This window comes from Pan paniscus, chromosome 13, assembly GCF_029289425.2.
Source record: "Pan paniscus chromosome 13, NHGRI_mPanPan1-v2.0_pri, whole genome shotgun sequence".
Taxonomy (NCBI): domain Eukaryota; kingdom Metazoa; phylum Chordata; class Mammalia; order Primates; family Hominidae; genus Pan; species Pan paniscus.
The window spans coordinates 122925124-122947363 of NC_073262.2; the positions used below are offsets into that span (position 1 = coordinate 122925124).

The following is a 22240-nucleotide window of genomic DNA, read 5'->3' on the forward strand; positions in this document are numbered from 1 at the left end:
TGCCTTCCTTCTCTGCTCATCTATTGGAAAATCACGGGAGTCTAAACTTCTCTATGGAGTCTGCTACCCACAAGATTGCTGGGCTCCCATGCATGGCATGGCCATGGTATTGGGCCCTGGCACTCCACTTTCCCAAAGTGTGTGTTGTCTTGTACAAGCTCCTTTACATTCTTTGCCTTATTTTGCTTAGCTGTGCAATGGGAATAACACTTGTTTCACAGGATTCTTTTTTTTTTTTTTTGTGAGACGGAGTCTCGCTCTGTCACCCAGGCTGGAGTGCAGTGGCGCAATTTCGGCTCACTGCAAGCTCCACCTCCCCAGTTCACACCATTCTCCTGCCTCAGCCTCCTGAGTAGCTGGGACTATAGCCACCTGCCACCACGCCCGAATAATTTTTTTTGTATTTTTTTTTAGTAGAGACAGGGTTTCACTGTGTTAGCCAGGATGGTCTCCATCTCCTGACCTCGTGATCCACCCACCTCGGCCTCCCACTTCACAGAATTCTTAAGAGGATGAAAGGACACCAAATAACATTAATCAAATAATATTAATCAGCAACATTTACTGAACACCAAGCTTGGAACAGCACTGAGCCAATCATTTCACATTTTTTATCCTGCCTGAAAGTCGCAGCAATTGCACACAGGCAGGTGCAATTGGTCCTGTTTTAAAGATGAGGAAATGGCAGCTAGGCAGGTTCAGGGCCTTTCCAGTGGTCCCTTACTGAGTCATTGGCAAGCCATATACTACACTCCGTGACTCAGGAACCCACCAGGGGTGCTCAGGACAGGTCGTTTTTCTCCTCCTTGGTGTAGTTTCTTGCCCCCTTTTCTTCCTGCTCCTCTTGAGGCCTCTTAAATGGAATCCCCAACAAAAGTAGTATAAGGGGTACAGTGTTTCTGCTCTAGCTGATGGGGTCTCCCTGAAGTGAGACTAAAAACTTAGGATCTTAGATATACAGGGGGAGCGTATATCTAATGCAAAGAGAAATAAAGTCATTTCATTCTCTAAGTGCCACTGTGTTCTATGGTCCCAAGAAATTATAAGCTGCTGGAGGTAAGGGGGCAAGTCTGTTAACTTACAGTAGACTCCTGGGTTTTCTGTTAAACAAATGATTTTGATGAGGAAGTTGCAGTTTCCTCCAATGATAATCTGCCCTGTGCATTGCCTGTCTCATTGTCAAACTCAGCTGGTAGGGCTTTGTGAGTTCTCATGAAAAGCTTTATTTCCAGGCAATGAGAAAGTTTAAGGTCAGAAGAAGGACACAGTGCTGAGAATGTAAAAGCTCGTGGGATTTGTTGAGTGATGAGACCCTCTTTAGCACATAGAAAAACAGAAAGCCCTTTCTACCTGTCAAACTAAAAATTTATCGAGACAAGTGAAAAACAAACACAGGAAAAATTATTCTGCAAGCATTATGCTTTCAGGCTTCCCATTCCATTGGAAAAAAAAAAAAACACAAACATTCTCCATCAGCAAGGGGTAAAAGATGAATATTGTAGTGAATGGGATAGGATGAAAGGAGACACCCAGCATATATAGTAGAAGATTGGACTGGAATGGGAACTTAAGGCCTGAGGCATTGTTGCTGTCCTTGTTAAACACAGTGTGCTAGAGGTCATGCTTAAGATTTCAGCAGATGAACAGTGAAGTATCTACATAAGGAGCGGTAAGCCCTACTTTGTATCTAAACATCATAGATGTCAAGTAATAGTCTCCCGAGGGCATGGCTGGCTAGTTGTCTGGAGTGTGGATCAAGAGAGACAGGATTATATTACATGCTCTGGTATATTACATTAAGCTGGGTCCTGATTCAGGGCCAATATTTTAGTTCACTGATGCTTGTTGCCTCGGATCTCTCTCTGGCTGAATTTATCTCCCTGAAGAAACATGGTGGTAAGTCTCATGAGCAGTCCATAGACTATGAAACAAAATGCTGCAGCTCTTTTCTGTCTCAGGATAGAGACATGTAGGAAAATGAGCACTGGGCTGAGAGTCACATGTACTATATTCTAGACCTGACACTGCCATCAAGCAGGTGTTTCACTCAGGGCAAATCTGTTGTATTCACGACAAAACTCCATTTTCTAATCTATAAACTGAGAGAAAATGATGGTTTTCCTAAAATTATAAGCAACCAGAAAACCCTATATAAACGAGAGATAAATTCAGAGAGCCACTGCTTGTGTAACAGACAAGGGACTGGGGACACATCACTCACCTTGTCTTCTGCTTCTTCCCACTATCCATCCCTTCAAGTGGCTTCTACGAATATTTAGGGATCCATAGTTCCCAAAATAGCTTCCCACGCTAATCCAGAGATCGCGAAGCAGAAATGTCAGGGTTTTATTACTGTGATTTTAGATTTGTGGGCCTTCTGTTAAGATTGCAGTAGGAGAATGACTCCTGAAGGTGATTTTTACAAAGAAGATAGAAATGTGCAGGGGGATGTTCTGCAATGCCCAGAGTTTACAAACATTTTAGTCCTTCTCTACAGTGTGGAAAACTGTATTTATTTTTCTTCAAATTAAACTATATTGATAAAATGTTATTATCTGGGTCATGGTTGTATATTGTTTTTGGTTAAAAAAAAATCCACTCTGTTGGTCAGTTTCAAAAGGAACAGTGTGTAAAGACAACAGCTTATTTAGTAGATGTTTTGTCCTGACTCGGAGAAGAAAAGAAGCAGTGGGGAAATAACAGCAGACATTTGTGGAAGAGCTGTGTTAAGGCTCTTGAGTGAGGGCTCTTGTTAGACCAACCTATCAGGTAAAAAAAAAAACAGGAAGTGGAGAGATGGACACGTTTGAACCCTTGGTTTTCTTTCTTTGTTTAAAGAATGTGTCTACGTTATGAATAGATTTTATAGAATCATAAAGTATTGAAATGTTAAAAGTAGCAAAGATCAAAATGATTTTCTCCCAAATGTGGCTTTAGATTTTGAGAAAGAAGCTTTTCCTTTTCCTTTTAATGAATGTTCATACATAAGCAAAGGATTTTGATCTTTTGAATAGCCACTTTAGAGAATGTTCTTTGCAATGTACATACAGTTTTGGAAAGACTAGCAAAGCCACTCTGAGAAAGAGCATGTATTAGTACATTAGGGTAGAATAAGAAATCTAAACAATTTCCCTCAATTTATCAAGATAATTTATCAATACTGGCCCATTATCAAAAATTATTTTTGAGGTTACTAAACAGTTTTCAATTGAACTAGAATTACTTGTGTACTTTAGTGATTATATATATATTTGTACTACCATTTTACTCAAAAGAGAGAATGCAATCAATTAAACCACATGTCTGGAAAAAAAAGGCCACATTTTAGCAATTATTTTACTATAAAGAAGTGTTGCATGTAGAGTCACTGTCAATTACTAGAAATAATTACATATTTTCTTGGGTAATTTCTTGGTAATTAAAGTGTCACTGAAGCATAAGATGCTTTGCTAATGAAAAGGTTAAAAAAACTCATATGAGTTTATCTCTTTTTGTTGAAATGTGGTTCAATGTTTAGTATCATAATTTCTGATTGTTATTGTATAACCTTGAATGGTATTAATGCACAAATCATGAATGTAAGCCAAGTAATAGCTCACTGAGTAAAAAATACATCACTCGAGGTGGTGCAATAGCAATCAAAATTATGACAATAAACATTAAACCATGTTTCAAGAAAGAAAGAACAAAACAGTCTTAACATATTTTTTCCTCCTGATTTTGAAAGAATTCGTGACACTAATTGCAAAAGAATTACCAAAGAGAAAAAACAAACAAATGTTGCGCTATTTATTTCCAAACATTCCATACTGAATAGTATAAATGAACAAAACTGTAAACATAATTTTTAAAAATAAGGAGATTTCCAAAATGGGACTTGGAGCCATTTTTCACATCTGGCATACTATAGAAAAGGCAGCACACTATTTTCTATTTTGAACCTAATAATATTAACTCACCCTCAGCTAGGTGAGGGTTTTCAGTTGTTACTTTAGAAGGAGGAGATACATTTAAATTAACTCACTCTTTGATTTCCCATTCTTCTTGAGACTAGTAAAGATATGAAAAGAGAGTGAATGTGCCCTTCTTGTTTCCAGATTTATGGATGTTTTGTGGGAGGAAGTACAGAAACTCAGTAAATTTCATAGGAATGCAGGCAAGTTCATCTCAAGCAATATTCACCTTGGGATGCCCAGTGAAAGAAAACCTTAGAAGAAAGGTATAAGATAAGTACATTTCGAAGATGAAAAAATTAGGAGTTGGTGTAATGGTGTCGTAGAGCTGGTTATTCCAGCTTGCAAGAGTCAGTTTTGTGCATCTCTTTTCAACTCTATTTGTAGTGACCTCCCTCTTGTTGGAAGCTTGAAATTGGTCATGGTCGGGATAGTTACACAATGGAAATTGAAAAATGTAACCAAACAGGGCTTTTTTTTTTTTTTTTTTTTTTGGAGAGCCAGTTTTTCAGCACACTATTAGTGGAAAGAGAATTGGATCATGGATTTTAAAGTCATGTCAATCAAAACAGGGATCAATGTAGAGGTCAGATAGACAATGTCAAGTAGAGGCAGGCATTTGCATTTATTTACCTTGTTGAAAATGACCCCTAGTTTGATGGATAACCTGAATCAATTGGGAGAATCTGGTACAGTGCTTTTGATTTGACTCTTTACCATTCACATGAAGCTCTCAATAAAGATATGACTTCAGTTCCCCATTCCTCCCACACACTCTTATTAGTCATTAATCTTTCTTCAAAAATCCAACAGAAAAGAAGATTCTCAAAAGGTACGTTTGCAAGACATCTTGTATGACACTCCTTTAATTTTCCAAGGAGTCATCACCACTTAGTGAAAGTTCATGCACACCGTGTGATAGAAGGCATCCCATGGTCTGGATCCCCAGGCTGTCTGCATTCCCACTCCCAATTCTGCACCACACTAGTGCCTTGCTCTTATCAGATTCCTCCTCCTTCCCTCTCAGTCTGTTATACATGTTGGGCACAAACAGATCTAAGTGCCTTTGCCAAGATTGTTCTCCCACTTCTTTACAACCTGTCTAACCTTCAAGACTAAACCAAAGTCACATTCCTCAGAGAAACCTTTCCCCACAGTAGCTCATTTTGTCTGCAATACTCATTGACTTATGTATCAAACTACCAAGCACTGAGAGCTTTACTTAGTGGTGATTCAGTAAATATTTTTGTACAACTTGGAGTGGCAGTTCCCAGTAAGCTCCACGTCCTACAGCCAAGGGTTCCCATTAACTTTGAAAAAAGTTTGGGAATTTACTGTTTTCATGAATAAAGGGATTGTCACCCACAAAATGGGTTGGTTCAGTTGCCTGGTGGGTATCAACCCAATGACCACAACCAAGGAGGATTTAGCAAGGGGATTTTATTACTTGTAACAAGTAAGAGAATACCAGGGACAGCTCCCAAAGCAGTGTCTTCCCAAGCTAGGGGCTGGGTCAGGTTTTATAAGCATAGGGTAATGAGGTATGGTCTGACTAGATCTTGCAATGAACTGATGAAGTGATGCAGGGAGGCAGGATCTGATTGGATCCTGCCACAGGGGTGATGCCAGAGCTCCATCTGATTGGACAATAGATCTTACCTTATGGTGTCCACTTAAGTCAGTCCCCACTCCTTGGTCCCAGCACTTAGGTTCCCCCAGTGGTTGCATGCTTGGTTCATCTGGGCATCCTCGGCTTACATGACCTGAGGGCCCATGGCAAAAGAAAAACACTGGTATATAAAAGTTGAACCAGATTGGTCTGGTGTGTCTGCAGGATGAGGGGAAAGTGAAGAAGAGAGGGCATCTATTCAGGATCAGATTGTAGTCGAATTCTCAGAACTCTTTAATTCAGGATTAATATTTGTGGCTAGATAAGTTTACTTTGTAGCATTATGCTACAGAGAGACTAATCTAAGATCATTAACAAATTCTGACTTATAGCCAAGAATTGAGTCTTGGGAACCCAGATTTACATTTTAGTCTAATTGCTGAGGGATGAATGTCTAACTGGATCCGTTGGGAGAAAGGGTTAAAAGCATTTTTGTATATTTGCAATCCTAGTTCTTCTTTTCCAAGTCTTCCTGTTTGTCATCTTCAAATAACTACATTATAATTTATTAATAAATATTTACATTTTAAAGTGGAAATATTTAAATATGACTTTCATTGGGATGTCATCTTCATAATATTTGCTTTATTGTTACTTTTTTTTCTTGGGTAGTTACCTGATTTTTATTTGTTGTTATTGTTAATCCACCTTTTAAAATCCAATGATCTAATTCTAGACAGAGTGTTTTAGAGAGATTTACTTAAGGTTTTGAAGTTGCTAGACCCACATCTGAACATCTAATCACTTCCCTCTCATCTCCTTGTACTGTTGAACTTTCCTGATTTGTGTCCCTGGGTAAGTCTTGTTTTCATTTTTCTGGAGAACAGCATTGTCTTAAACATTTCTGTCTCCTCACTTTGCTCAAATGTATTTCTTTTGGCAGGAATCCTAACCTGCCTGGATTTGCTTTGGTGTGGGTGTTACCTCAGCTTTCCTTCAGCCAAAATTTTATATGGCTTTGCCAGTTTGGAGAGCCAAGCTCTCTCTTCTGACTGGAGATTATAAAATGGCAAAGATAAGTGCTCAAGGCACTTTTCCTGAGATGATGATTTAAATTTATCATGCTCTCCTGGGGTCCTTGAGAAATAGGCCACTCTGTGATCATTTTTGAGCACTTGCCAGCATGCCTGAAATATGAGGAGAGGGAGAAGATGTGTCTGCTTTTCTAATTAGTTTTTTCCTCTAGTAAGTCATATCCCCTTCCTTTTAAGTGACGGAAAACATTAGAGTTCTTAAGAGATGTCTATTTTCCACTGGGGTTTACATCATCGTTTTATCTAATTATTTCCCAATTACGAATAATAATTAAACCAAATGGTGATGCAAACTGGAGCAGTAACAATATATCTTTTTAGAGGAGCTCCCCAAAGGAGACATAGAACACCAGGGTTGAAAATTCTTTGTTCAGTCTCAACAGTGAGTCTTCAAGGATGCACAAGTCACAAGTCTTGATTTTCAAACCATGTCTGATGTTCCTTGGCCCAGACCTAAGAGGGAAGACCGAAGAATCCAGTATTCAACTGTTTTTGACACCTCAATGCTGTTTTAGTAGTTGAAATAAACAGTTCTGCAGAAGTTAATAACTGTTGATTGAATTATTTTAATGGGAAATATCTAGGATGATACTTAACCAAGAGTCAGAAGACCCGAATCTGGAGTGATAATATGCCTGAGTTTGCCAGGAAAGTCCTGGCAAGACTCTTGTCTTGGCATTATTAAGGATGTTGTCTGGCACACCCCTTTTCACTGTCAGGGTGTTCTACTTTAAACTCTTTACAACTTGCCAGGTGGACAAATGGAATGAGATTAGACTTAAATACTCTTATTGATTCTTACAAGTGTTAATGGATATCTATCTGCAAGATTCTAAGTCTTGAAACAAGTTACTCAAATGGTATTTCTCAACCTCAGACATCTTATTTAAGACCCAATAAGAAACTAACAAATTGAAATATGTACTTCTCATGATCATGCTTAATATAAAAACTAAATTTGTAAAGCTTCTACAAGAAAATATAAGAGAATATCTTTTTGCCTATCTTGATATAGGGAAATAATTTTAGATGAGACTTCATAAAAATTAAAAACATTCTGCTCTTCAAAGACACTATTAAGAAAGTGAAAAGCCACAGACAGGGAAAAAATATTAACAATATGTTTATCTGACAAAGGACTCTTATTCAGAATATATAAAGAACCCTTATAAACAAATGATAAAAACCCTTACAAAAAATGATAAAAAGACAAACCACCCGATAGTTTTTAAATGGGCAAAAAACTTAAATAAACAGTTCCTCAAAAAGGCTATTAGAATAAGTAATGTGTATATTAGCATGTACTTAAATAGGGGAAATGGAAATTAAAACCACAATGAGATATTTTGAACCTATTAAATTTGTTAAAATTAAAAACACTGACACCATCCACTGCTGGCGAAGATGTGAACAATGGAAATGCTCTTACTTTGCTGGTGGGAGTATCAAATGATGTGACCAGTTGGGGAAACTGACCTTCTTATAAGGTTAAACGTATACTTACCCTGTATCCTACCAATTCCATTAAGTATTTATCCAAGAGAAATGCAAACAGATGACCACAAAAGGGCGTGAATATGAATATTGACAGCAGATTTATTTGTAATAGCTCCAAACTGGAAACTACTCCATAGATTGTTAGCATGTTAATAGAGTAAGAAATTTATGGCATCTTCATATGATGGAACACTATGTAACAAAGAGAAAAATTAACTGCAGTTATATGTAATAACATGGATAAGTCTTATCGATATTATGCTGAGAGAGAAAGAGAGAAGCCAGACACAGAAGCGTACAAACTACATGATTGCATTTATATGAAGCTCTAGACTAGGCAAAACTAATCTGTGGTGATAGAGCTCAGCTCAGTGGTTGCCTGAGGGCAGGGGTGTGTGCGTACAGAGACAGAGAGAGAGCTATTAAATGGAAAGTGGAATGAAAGAATTTTCTAAGGAAAGAAAATGTTCAATATCTTTATCTGAGTGATAATACAAAGAGTATGCATAAACAAGTCATTGAGTGTGCATTTGAGATATGTATATTTTTCTTTAAGTAAATTATACCTCAATACAATACTGCAAAAATAAGTTACACAGCTTCTCAGTTTAGCAAGCACATTGTCACACAGTAATGTTTTCCAAATATTTCTAAGCATTGCAATGCTTTCTTTATACTAAAATTTACATGGAATTCTAAGATATGAAATAGATATAAGTGGAGCTCCTAGAGCTGAAGTGAGAAGGGGGTCCTGAAGCTGCATAATGCCTGCTGTCCTCTGTCCAGTCCTCCACCCCTGGCACTGTATTCCATTCTTTTAACAGCTCTGTGCTAGAGGCACTAAAGATTTTTAAGATATTAACTATACAGATGAAGAAACAGGCTCCACGAAATTGTGACTTACCTAAATTACATGGCTAAGAGACGATAAGACATAGACCTGGAAATCATAGCTTGTGATCAGCAATCTGTATACTATATTTACTGAACAAAGCAAGTGTTCTAGGCTGAGTGCGGTGACTCACGCCTGTAATCCCAGCACTTTGGGCAGCTGAGTTGGGCAGATTACTTGAGCTCAGGAGTTTGAGACCAGCCTGGCCAACATGGCAAAACCCCATCTCTACTAAAAATACAAAAATTAGCCAAGCATGGTGGTGCACGCCTGTAATCCCAGCTACTTGGGAGGCTGAGGCATGAGAATCACATGAACCTGGGAGGTGGAGGTTGCAGTGAGCCAAGATCGTGCCCCTGTGATCCAGCCTGGTGACAGAGCAAGACTCCATCTCAGCAAAGAAAAAAAAAAAAGTAAGTTTTTCAAACATTGTGAGGGATATAAAATAGTATAAAAAATGCTCCCAGTTTCCAAAGAGTTCATGGCTTACTTGGTGACTTGCTCAAAGCTCACATGGCTGGAGGTATCATGGAGTTATCATGTTTGGTCAATGAGAAGTACTTTTAGGTAAGGGGCTACCATTCATAAGAGCACAGGTGACCCTTTCCAGTCATTCCAGTAACATCAACAACCAGGCTGGGGCTGTCTTTTGCTCTCTTGGGTGGTTGCTTTTTCGTGGATTCTTTCTTACTTGGCATGAGATAGACTTGGTCAAGGTCATCCCAAATTTCTTTCTACTGTCTAGTTTTGGTGGATCATCTATACAAAGCTTCGAGTTCTCATTTTGATGTGATCACCCATGATTGCTGAAAACACCTTTATTTCCCCCATTTAGATTAGGGCCACATGAAAAACACTGACTGGATGTTTTCAGATCAATTGATGCTGAGGTTTCTTTTCTCACAAAGTCCTACTCGTATATCTCTGCATTTCCCATCCCATAGCAGCTGCCTCTATTCATTTATTTATTTTAAAGTTCAATTTGTGATGCAGTTAGAAGAGACTGTCAGCAAGAGAGAGTCAAGCGGAAAGTTTATTTTTTTTCCCCAGCAGGGAAAAGCCAGAGGAGAAGGGGGATCACGTGTAGGGGGCTTATTGGATTTATTTGGTTAATTTTTTTCTAAAAGTCCTTCCCTCTGAGAGGACAAAGTTCTTTTCTCTTTAAGTGCAAAGCCCAAAGTGGGAAAATTTTAAATTTGATTTTAATTTTTTTTTGATGTGGAACAAACCAAAAAAACCAATGATGCCAAAATTTCTTTAATTGAAATGAAAGAGAGGTTGGAATTCTCCTCAAGGGGACTGGTTGTTCAGATTCTTATTTCTTTCTTATTTATTTATCACTAGAGATGCACTGTTTTAGAAAGATAAAACACTGAGTTAGGAGCTCAACAAACACGTGAAATTGAGCCATAGAAAGGATAAAAAATTGAAACTGATGATGGCCCCACAGACAGAGAGAAGACAGCTCGTGAAGCCGTGAAAAATCCCCTACCTCAACTATTGCCCTTACTGGCTCTCTCCTGGGCTTTCAGTTCCCTGCATTAGAAATATTTCATGACTTGAGTAAGAGCTATACAAAAACAAAAAGAAATGATAAAACCAAAAACCAAAAAATAAAAAATAGCAAATAAATTCCATGGTCAAAAAGCTTGGGAAAAAAATGGAATAAACAAAGACAGTAAAGTCTTTACTGCAGAATTTCCCAGGACTGGTAATATTGTCATGTACATTATGCATCTTTAAAAGGAAGAGCTGCAGTATGTAGCCACGTAAAGACAGCCAAACTTAGCTGAAAGGGAGATTTTACCCATTTGGCCCCCTCCCTCCACCAACATTTTATGGGGCTGATCTTCACTGAAATCAGATTGAGGAAATGCATTAAAGCACTGAAAAATGCTGGTTAAAATGCAAACCAGAACAGGGAGATGATAATACTTGAAGTCATTGTTAAGCAATCTAACTCCTCAGTTCCAATTAGTTTATCAAATTAACTGCAAGTGTCTTACAAAACTCTTGTGAGAAGGAGCTTGGAGATAAAATATGACAGGGGCCAGAGAGTATCAAGGGTGCTAATTGGGAGGCCAGGAAGACATGGTGGAGCAGAAAAAGACAGAAGGCTGGGCGCAGTGGCTCACGCCTGTAGTCCCAGCACTTTGGGAGGCCGAGGTGGGCGGATTACCTGAGGTCAGGAGTTTGAGACCAGCCTGGCCAACGTGGTGAAACCCCGTCTCTACTAAAAATGCAAAAAACAGCTGGGTGTGGTGGTGGGCACCTGTAATCCCAGCTACTCGGGAGGCTGAAGTAGGAGAATTGCTTGAACCCAGGAGATGGAGGTTGCAGTGAGCCGAGATTGTGCCACTGCACTCCAGCCTGGGCGACAGAGTGAGAATCTGCCTCAAAAAAAAAAAAAAAAGATAGAACGTTCCTGAATATTAAATATTTATCCTACCAACCTCAATTCATATGGGTAATATTGGCCTAGAACCAAATAAGAGAAAAGAGATGTTCAATCAGGGTTTACTTAAGCAACAAGAATCATACAAATCAGATTCTAATCTTTCTGTATTCATTTAAAGCATAAAGTCAAATAAATGATTGCCAGCAGCAAGTGGAGTTGTTTAAAATTTCCTCAGCATGCAAAAGTGTTTCTTGGTATATGGAGAACTGATATTCAAACTTGGAGTTTAGCTGGTTTATGGTGATACCACTAGTGTGGTACCAAACCTGTTTCCTTTCATTTCTTTGCACACATTTCAGTGATATTTCCAGTGTCTCATCCAGCTAGATGAAGCCAGGTGATTGAGTTCTGACTAGTGCAATGTGGGCAGAGGTGACAAACTTCACCTCTAATCCTGACATATACAGAAAGTCTTGCACATTCTTGCATTTTTTCAACTCTCCCATCTGCCAGTTATATTCTATCAGGGCAATAAGAAGAGTCACATGATTAAAGCAGTCTGGGTTCCTGAGTCACTGTATGGAGTACAGTCACACAAGCATACACACTGGACTTTGTGTGGGTTAGAAATAAATTTTTATTTTAAGCCACTGAGATTTCGCCTTTTTTGGGGGGAGAGGTTGTGAGTATAGTTCATGTTAATTTCCTTGACTGAGGCAAATTCAAACACTAAGAACATGTATAGCTGCAGAAACTAAATCTAGAGTAAGGCATTGCTAGTAACTAATTCTTTTCATGTTGACTGCAACAGGATGGGCCTTGCCTTACTCCTGACTTGTCCCATGGGAACTATTTTAAAATCAGATTATGTAAGATTAACGCTAAAGCGTTCCAGCTTTCTAATATCTCCCGCTGGTATTCTACTGTTCTCTTCCATCTGCTGCATTAAAAAGTGACCACCTTAAACTCAAACGTTCAAATTCCACTGTGGTGTGTTTTTGGTCATATACAGCACATGGAGCTGTGGGAGGCAGTTTCCCTAGTGATGAAGTGTAGAACCACCCCTCAGAGAATGAGGCCTGGGCAGAACCCAGCCAGAATTCTGTTAACCTCCTGGCCTTCCAATATTTACACACATTGGCCCTTAGCCCAACCCTGCACAGCTGGCTAGAACAGTCCTGGATACTTTAGGAGCTTCTCCCAAGAGAATTCCATGAAAGTAGGAGCTGGTAGGAAAACAAAGATGAAATTAATGTAAACCTTCCTTAGGAATTAAAAATGAATTTTCAGGAATAGGAAACTTTGCCAGGCACAATATTTTTCAGCCTTCTGACAGAATAAAGAGGTTAGGGATTATTTGTGTGCATGTTTACATCTGCTGAAAGTCTCATTTGATAAGAATATATGTATTGATTTGATTTTATATGTGAATGACTCCTTTTGGGGAGTAAATGCTATACTTGCTACTCAGAGGAACTCATAAATCTACATGTCTTCTTTTTTTTATAGCTAACAACAAATTTCAATTGACAACTCAGCTATTTTGAAGCTGCGTAAGATGTGGCCCTAGTAACAGGGTTGGATCTAGGCATTGTGAACCTAGAAATGTATACAATTTTGAGGGCCTTCTTTAAAAAAGTATATTCAAAATTGGGAATTAAAGTTAATATTTGTTTAGAGTAAGAAAAGAAATTACAGCAGGCTACAAAATATAAAAGTTACTGCTGTAAACAGCACAAAATTCAGAAACATTATAGCTCTATTAATATACTAGGATATCTCTATAATACTTTTTCCTATATTTTTGGTTGATCTTCATTGAAACCAAATTGAGAAAACGCTGCATTAAAGCATCGAAAAATGCTGGTTAAAATGCAAACCACAGCAGGGAGATGATACTATTCGAAATCGTTATTAACCAGCCTAACTCCTCAGTTCAAATTAGTTTACCAAATTAACTGCAAGTGCCTTACAAAACATCTGTGGGAAAGAGTTTGGGCATAAAATATGTCAGGGGCCAGAGAGTATCAAGCGTGCTAGACGGGAGACCTGGAAGACATGGCAGATTGATAAAATGACCTTAATGACTCTTTGGCCATCTTATTATATGACAGTATTTTGTAATATTTTCTGTACAGAAAATAGTTCAGTCTCACTGTTGACATGTTTAGAAGCTTCTTTGATCTCACAGCTCATTATTGGTAATTTCATGTAACTCATTAAAATTATTGTTAAATTTGGGAAAATTTCTATCATGTTCATTTCATACATGAGATATTAACATCAACGAACCTTCCCACAGACTATCTTCTTGCTCCCTACTTTTAAACTTGGTTTCTCACCAATACCTGTGAGACACATTCTTCTGGTGCAATGTCACACCTTACCGTGGCATCTGGCCCTGCTCCTGCACATCACGATATTGGGTGAGTTGGTACAGTGGGTAGTAGAAATTCCTGGAAAGACATTTTTGCATTGGGATGGCTGGCAGAAACTTAATTATACACGAAAGTAATGGCAACCCAAATAACTATATTAACCCCAACTAAATGTGTCTTCCAAGTCAGCATTCCTTTAATAGCCTATCTCAAATGCCTGTTTGCAGTATTGCCTTTAGACTGCAGCCATCAGGACCCCCACCCCAAACACTGAGCCTCAGGGGTCCATGCACTGTGGAGTGACTTCCTCAAAACTGTTGAGGTTTCTCTCTGGTTCCTGAGATTGGCTGGGGCTACCATTGCCACCTGGGTGGTGCACATCCAGCCCTGGATCTGGACCTGCATGTGCCCTGGTCCTCATTTCAGCCTGGTATGTTCTCTGACCCTCTACTGCATGTTTCAGGTTGGCCATATACCTCAAAGATCTGTAGGACTCAGGGTTTGAGAGGCCTGATGGGTACACTGTACCCACTGACCAGTATGGCATTTTTTCTGTTTTCATGATAACCTGTGTTGTTGGACTGATTTTGGGTGACACAGGATGAGTTCAGGGCTCTGAACTACCGACCATCTACTGTTAACCCTGGGGCCTAAGCTCTGGGTGTGGGCCTATGCACGGGCTCTCACCAGTCCTTGCTCCAACCGCAGGGCTGCCTCTGATCTACAGCCCCTGAGGGCAATTAATGATGGTAGCAGTTGTCTACTTTGCAGGACTCTTGCCATGGGCATCCAGACCTGTCACTCTAACTCCTCTGCAGGTTCCACACTATCTGTCAGGCATCCTCCAGAGTGGCTGTGCTTCTGTCCTCCAAGGGTTTCTCAAGACTATTGCTCTGTAATGTCAGTGGGCCCTTCCGATTAGTGCAGTTTTTTGCCGCCTGGGAAGGTGGTAGGGTGAGATATGGTGATGTCATATTCTCCCAGGTCACTCTTAAGCCATGCTTAATGCTTAATGGGCATTCTTTGTAGGAATGAGATCACTCTTCCCCCTCCTCCCGTGATCCTTCTTTCTCTCCTCCCCAGTGTGTGGAAGGGGGTGGTACAGTCAAAATGGTAAACAATCACATTCTAGAAACACAATGATTTGGCCTAAATAACTTAAGAGGAGAAATAGATGGTAGGTATGTTGTTCTGTACTTAGGCTATAAAGTAACAAATGGTAAATTTAACCTGACCAGCATATAAATCATTGTTCACATTTTCCTGTATACTTTGGGTAAGACTGGAATTTATGTTCATAATCAAATAAATACAGTAACAACTTCGAGGGTCACTGGAAGCCAGTATCCCTAGGTGGCACAATGGGTGATGTGGCTTATGAGTAATCATGTAAATAGCATTAAATAAATAGCATTAGGACTGCAGAGGCTAGAGGATCAGTATTGTTTCAGTACAAACAGGTTTCAAAAAGCCATAGCAGGATGCAATGGCTCACACCTGTAATCTCAGTACTTTGGGAGGCTGAGGCGGGAGGATTGGTTGAGACCCAGAGTTTGAAACCAACCTGGGCAACACAGTGAGACCTTGTGCCTACACACACACACGCAGACACACACTCACACACACACACACACACACTCACACACACACACACAAATTAGCCAAGCATGATGACCCCCACCTGTAGTCCTAGCTATAGGGGAGGCTGAGAGAGCCTAGGAGTTCAAAGCTGCAGTTAACTATGATTGTGGCACTGCACTCTAGCCTGGGCAACAGAGTGAGATGCTGTCTCAAAACAGTGTGCACACATACACAGGCACGCGTGCACACACACCCCCCCACACACCCACACCCCCATACCCACACACACACTGAGCCATGCATTGTGAATAATGAGTATGCTACTTTTTTCTCATGATGGGCGTTATGAAGTTTGCCAGAAACCACACATTTGATTGTATAGAACAAAAAGAAATGGCTTCTGGCCCAGAATGGGCAAAGATGGTCCCTGGATACTACAAAGGATATTCATGTGTCTTGATAAGACAACAGACATATACATAAATTTCTCATCTACTCATTATCCTAAGTCTTTGCTGACACATCCCTGTACTTCCTACAGGACCATTAATTTTGTAATATTCCATAAAGTTGTTTATATAGACAGGGGTTTCACAAAAATATTTTTGGGGGCTCTGCACACCCTATGGAAAGCTCTGGCTGTGGCCCCTGTAGTGCCACCTGATGAAAGAAAAATGTGGGCTGGGCGCGGAAGCTTATGCCTATAATCCTAGCACTTTGGAAGGCTGAGGAAGGTGGATCACTTGAGGTCTGGAGTTCGAGATAAGCCTGGTCAATATGGCAAAACCCCATCTCTACAAAAAACACAAAAATTACCTGGGCGTGGTGGCATGTGCCTGTAATCCCAGTTACTTGGGAGGCTGAGGCAGGAGAATTACTTGAACCTGGGGAGACAGAGTTTGCAGTGAGCCGAGATCTCACCACTGCACTCCAGCCTGGGGGACAAGAGCAAAACTCCGTCTCCAAAAAAAAAAAAAAAAAAAAGAAAAGAAAAGAAAAAAAAAGATAAAAGTGAAAGAGGAGAAGTCTGATGAAAAAAGGCACATGTCAGTCTAAACTGATTGAGGTAAAAATCTTTTTGTCAAATTTACAAAAACATATGGCCATTGAATACCTTGCAAAGTCCTCTCCCACAGCCCATGCAAAGAAAGGGCCCCGAAACTTGAGGCCTTGAAGCTTCACTGTAAACCTATCTCTGCCAGTTAACTTGAATCTCCAAAATGGTGGTGTTCATGCAGACTACTAGTGAGGCTTCATCCAGACAACGGGTTCAGGGTTTATTTAAAAATAAAATCATTGTTAAAACCTTTTGTTTTTTTATACAATCCTCTCTGCTGCATCCTACTGTAAACCCTGCAGAGTGACTTTTTTTCCCCACACAATTGACCTTAATAGCAAATACAGCAGAATTTGATTAATTCATCTTATATGTCCATAATTAATGTAAAAGGGCCAACAGTCTCTCAACTCTCTTCTCAGAAAAGATCTAATAATGGAGTTCAAGTGCAGTTTAATATGACCTAATTTTAAGAAATATAATGGCTGGAGAATTACTTTGAAAAGCGAGGAGTGCTATGCAAATGTAAAGTATCCTCATTATTATTGCTATTATTAGTGGAGTATCTATAAGTGTATTTGCTGCATTTAAAAATAAAAAGTAAAATAGTCTCTTGACATCTTTCTCTCTGGGCTCCTTGAGGGATCATATCTGTCTTATTAACTGTGGTATACTGGGCACCGAGCCAGGTGTTCCTGGTATTTAGTGGTACTTAAGAAGTATATGTTGAATTAATGGATTAATAATCTCTGATCATATGTTTAGGTTATTTTACTTTTACAAATTTTATGCTGTGATGAATAATTCTTTCAATACTAAATTTTACCGAAATGTAAGTGTTTTCTAAGGATGAATTTCAAGAAGTTTAAAATTTCTAGAAGTCTAATGTTTAGGCTATATGCTTTACGCATTTTTAAGGCTTTTGATACATATTGCCAAACTACCTCCTAGAAATGTTCGTTTGTTCAACAAGTATTTATTAAATACTTATTGGTGTCCAGGCATTGTTCCAAGCACTGGGGAAAAACAGTGATGAATAAGACATACCATCCTCCTGGAGCTTATGTTTTACTCAGAAATAAAGAAGATGAAAGATAACCAAATAACAACAAAAAAGAGATGTAATTTGAGTAGCAATCAGTGCCATGAAGAAAAATAAAAGAAGCAAGAGAGTTGAGTAGATTTGTATTACTGTTTTTAAATATTCACTTAACTCTTCCATTTATGAGTGACTATGGAAAAGGGGAAGGAGAGAGGAAAATACTTGAGAAAGGCAAGTACTCAGACAATGGGGGATTAGTGAACACTGGCTCTGAAATTATGCTTATTCCTGAGGACCCAAAGAAATTCTACGGTCCACTAGTCAACTAGGGCCTTATGGTGTCCAAGCAATCAATGAAATTTTGCCCAAGTCTGTCTCACCATTGGCCAAGTGAGTCAATGGACTCTCCTGTGGTTATTTTTCCAGTTGCTAGAGATGTAATTAGAACAGAAATACTCAGCCACATGATATAGTCACCTGTAGAGTGAAGTCCCTTATGGTAGGAAGGGAGATTGAGGAGATTAGCTGTACCATCAATGATTTATTATATACCCCATCACCCAGAAGCAGCTGGCCTGAGAGAGTCACAGAATGACCAAATAAAGGTTGAATTAATTTTTCAGTGAGGAGAAAACACTGGGTTCTATCTTAAATAATAAAATTAGTGGTCAGTATATGGTGCTGTTTCTCCCACAGCCAGTATGCCTGGGCCCCAGAATCAAGAATAGAAGCACAAATTGTTCTTCTCACTATGAATTTTGATAGCCCACCTACAGAATTTCTAATTCTTATCCCCAGAATGTTCAGATCAGCAGTTTTTTCTGACTTTGTTTCCAAGGAAGGAATGCTTCTATGTGGGGATACAACATTAGTTCAATTGCATTGCCAGTTGAGACTATCTCCTAGCCATCTTGGTAAAGAGTGGAATCCCTGCTAATTAGGAAAATTAATCCTGATTACCAAAGAAAATTGAGTTGCTACCATATGGTCGAGGCAGGGAGCAAAATGGCTGGAGCTTAAGGGATTCTCTGGGGCATCTCTTAGTGTTCCCATGTCCTCTTGGTAAAAGTCAAAGGAAAACTATAGCAACCAGCACAAAGGTGGGACTACTAAGAATCAGGCCTTTCAGGAATCAGGGTTTGAGTCACCCCACCAAGAACCCCAACTACCTGAGGTGCTGAATGAGGACAAGGAATATGGAATGGGTAAAATAAAAAAAAGACAAAAATAATAATTACTAAATATAGTCTTGTGGCCCACTGTAGAAATAACAACTATAGCAAGTCTTTCAAATTCCTCCGTAATACCACCACCTGAGCAGTGCCCACTCTTTTCTGAGTCTCATCTCTTTGGAGCCTCTCCTCCAAGCTTTTAATTTCTGTGAAAACCAACTTCTTCCCTTTGTTCCCTAGTATTGAGTGGTGTTTGCAGCTATTATTCTTATTAGCTTTGTGTTCTCTTTCTATCATTTTAGGTTTCAACCATGATTTTAACATAACACTTCATCATATTTATTTCTCTCTGTTAAGAAACTTAATGTGGTTTCTGTTTTCCAGGTAGGATCCTGATTGTTACACGAACTGTCCACCTCCATCCAGAGCCGTGTGGCTTGTAGTGCCTTCTCGTGGCAGGTATATTTTCCTGCCTGTTCACGTGACTTGTGTTGGCCAGTGGGATGTGAGTAGAGTGTGATACATGCCAAATTTAGGTAAGGCAGATATGGGAGGCTGAAGCAGGAGAATGGCATGAACCCGGGAGGCAGAGCTTGCAGTGAGCCAAGATCGCGCCACTGCACTCCAGCGTGGGCGACAGAGCGAGACTCCGTCTCAAAAAACAAACAAACAAACAAACACAACTAAGCTTTTTAATATTTTGAGAGAGATGTAAGTCCATATGCAGCTGTAAGAAATAACGCAGAGAGATCCCATGGACTCCATCCAGTTTCCCCCAGTGGTAACATCGTGCAAGACTATGGTATAGTATCACAATCAGGACATTGACATTGAATACAATACAATTGTCTTAGTTTTGGGCAGAAACTCTACAGTGATCACATGGTTCAGCTTAGACTCTTGCTCTACCCCTCTGTCATTTGAAGAAGCCTGTGAGTCACAGCCACAGCCAATCTGCAGCAACCAGAATTCCAGATATCATGCTAGGCAACTCTTAGTTTTTCTAAGAACTGAGAATTGGACATTGTGTATTACCTTAACATAACTGGTTGAGAGAGAGAGAGAGAGATAGAGGAAGGAGGAGATTATTCTGAAATTATTCTAGATAGATTGAGCAGTCAGCAACAGCCTCATGGATTAAGTGATGAGACATTTGAGCAGGGACCTGACTGGCGTGAAGATATGAGTCAGGAGAATGGCATGAGACGATCATTCAGGTTGAGGTAGCAGCAGGTGCAGAACACTTGGGTGAAACGAGCTTGGTCCATGTGTTGGAGAAAGAGTAGGGAGCTAAGGTAAGGTGAGGCAAATGCAGTGAATGAGGAGGGGGATGGTCAGCGATGCAGAGGCCTGATACTGTATAGGCCATAATCACAGGAATGGATTTTATTCTCAATGCAGTTTGGGTAATGATTTCCCGGGTGGCATATTCAATACCATGGATAGTTCTAACTATCAAGGACTTCTTCTTTAAATAAAGCTGGGATCTGCTACCCTGTCACATCTTCATTCTTGCTCTATTTTTGCCTTTTGTCTCCTACAGAGATTTAGTCCCTTCTCACGGGACCAGTCTTCATACATTTGAGGAAGGCAGTGATGTTTTCTCAAGTCTCTCTACTTCAGGCAAAACAGTCCTTTTTAGTTAAATTAAGCTTGATTGTCAAGTATTTCACATAGTTTTTTTAAACTTAAAGCTTTAATTCTAGTAATTGGCAATTCATACATTCATATCAGTGGTTCCTAATTTGAGAATATCTAGAATCTTCAAGGTACTGCATGTACATAGGTACCACATTGTTATTTGTGTATGTCTGCCTAATTTGCTACATTATTTTGAAGATGTGGCTCCAGGGATGGGTATTTGCAAATGGGTATTTGACTGAGCCCACATGATTTTATTATATAATGAAGGGATAGAAGGGAGTAAATTCTTATAAGCCAAAGAAGGCAGATCCTTAAAGCAGTGATAGCTACCCAAATTTTAATTTGCATGAGAAACACTTGGAGATCGTGTTAACATTCAGATTCTAAATAAGTAGATATGGGATAGGAGGACCCCTAGATTTCAGCAGATGTTCCTGGTCCATGGGCTACTGTCTCGAGTAGCAAAGTTCTAAAGAACTCAATTCAATAGAGAATTAATCCAAGTGTCAAGGCAGAGGCATTCTCGTTAACCTATAAAACTCTTAATTTCAGTGGATCCCCTCGATCATTTCAGGGTGTTCTCAGATGCCTGCAGAACCATGTAGAATACCTTAGAAAAATTCCCTTCCAGCCATCTCTAGCTTAATACATAGAGACTTTACAGAAAATGATTGACTCCCAAACTGCTCTTGTTCAATATCCCGTATAATTGCATGAATGTCTCCATGGGAGAGTGATGTGATTGATGGTAAGAGGACAGTAGACACACTTATGAAAGATAATGTTTTTTTTAATGGCAAAGCATATGAAGATTGCTCCAGAAAGAAGGAGACAATAAGCCATGCTCCCAGGAGAAGACTTCTCAGGTCCCTGAGTCTCTATAGGAATATATAACAGCTGCTGCTACCACCTGCATGGAGTTAGAGTTCTTGCTTGGTAAAAAGTGCCTGTTTGCCATTATTGGGGTACAGTCATATTCTCCTGTTCGTTGATGATAATATGGGGACTCACCAGCCTGTCTGCCAGTTCGCAGTGCAAAAGCAACCTTGGTGCCATCTTGAGTGTTCACCATCAGACCAGCTGAATTAAAGATTGGTTTCCCAGGTGTAGCATTTCTGAGGAGACCCACATGCCAGGCCCGCTGAAGGTCCATTGCTGTACTCAGGGGCACAACCATGAGTAGCTCATACATTATGATGGAAAACATCTGCTCCTAAGATAGTGAAAAAGCAAAGTCAGTGCTTTACATTTCCCTTTTATTTCATCATGTTTTTCCTCCTAAGTCACCAATATGATAAATGATGCAAGTTTAATTGTGCTGTATCAGAAAAATTGGGGTATATGAAAATATTTCCATAGGAACACTTTTATCCTGAGAAACATTAGTAAAAGTTCAGTGAATTTATAAGATCATAGAATGCCATAACAAAAGGTAAACCTAGAGATGTTCTATTTCATAAAATGTTTGATGAAGTCATCATGTCTTATTATTTTGAAGACAGAATATATTGATCTCTCTGTAGGTTTCACATTAGCCATTTGTAAACCAAAATACTACAGTGGACAATAATGTAGTGGGCACTTTCTAAACCAAAACATTACAGTGACTCTCCAAAACTTATTCCATCCCAGATGAGTCATAAGACTCAATCAGTTTATGTCGCTTTCCTGGTGGCTATTTTGGTCTGGGGCGGACTATGTGCCCTAGGTTGCCGCAATTAGATTGGGATGGAGACTTATATTTCAATGAATGTTAAGAGCTAAGTTTTTTTTTTCTTTTCTCTCTCCTCTTCTCCCAGATGCAGAAAAGGGCAACCTGTATCCAAAAGGTGAAATCAATAAATGCATGAAAAAAATGCATATGGTAAGACAGATAGATGGACAGAATTTGGGTCCTTTTTTTTTTTTTTGAGATGGAGTCTT

General features: G+C 39.4%; 1 long non-coding RNA gene across 3 annotated transcripts in view; it reads left to right on the top strand.

Moving 5' to 3' along the window:
* The window catches only part of LOC103786116 (uncharacterized), an 859517-nt gene that overhangs the window by 355817 nt on the left and 481460 nt on the right, over positions 1-22240 (top strand). The window lies entirely within an intron of this gene.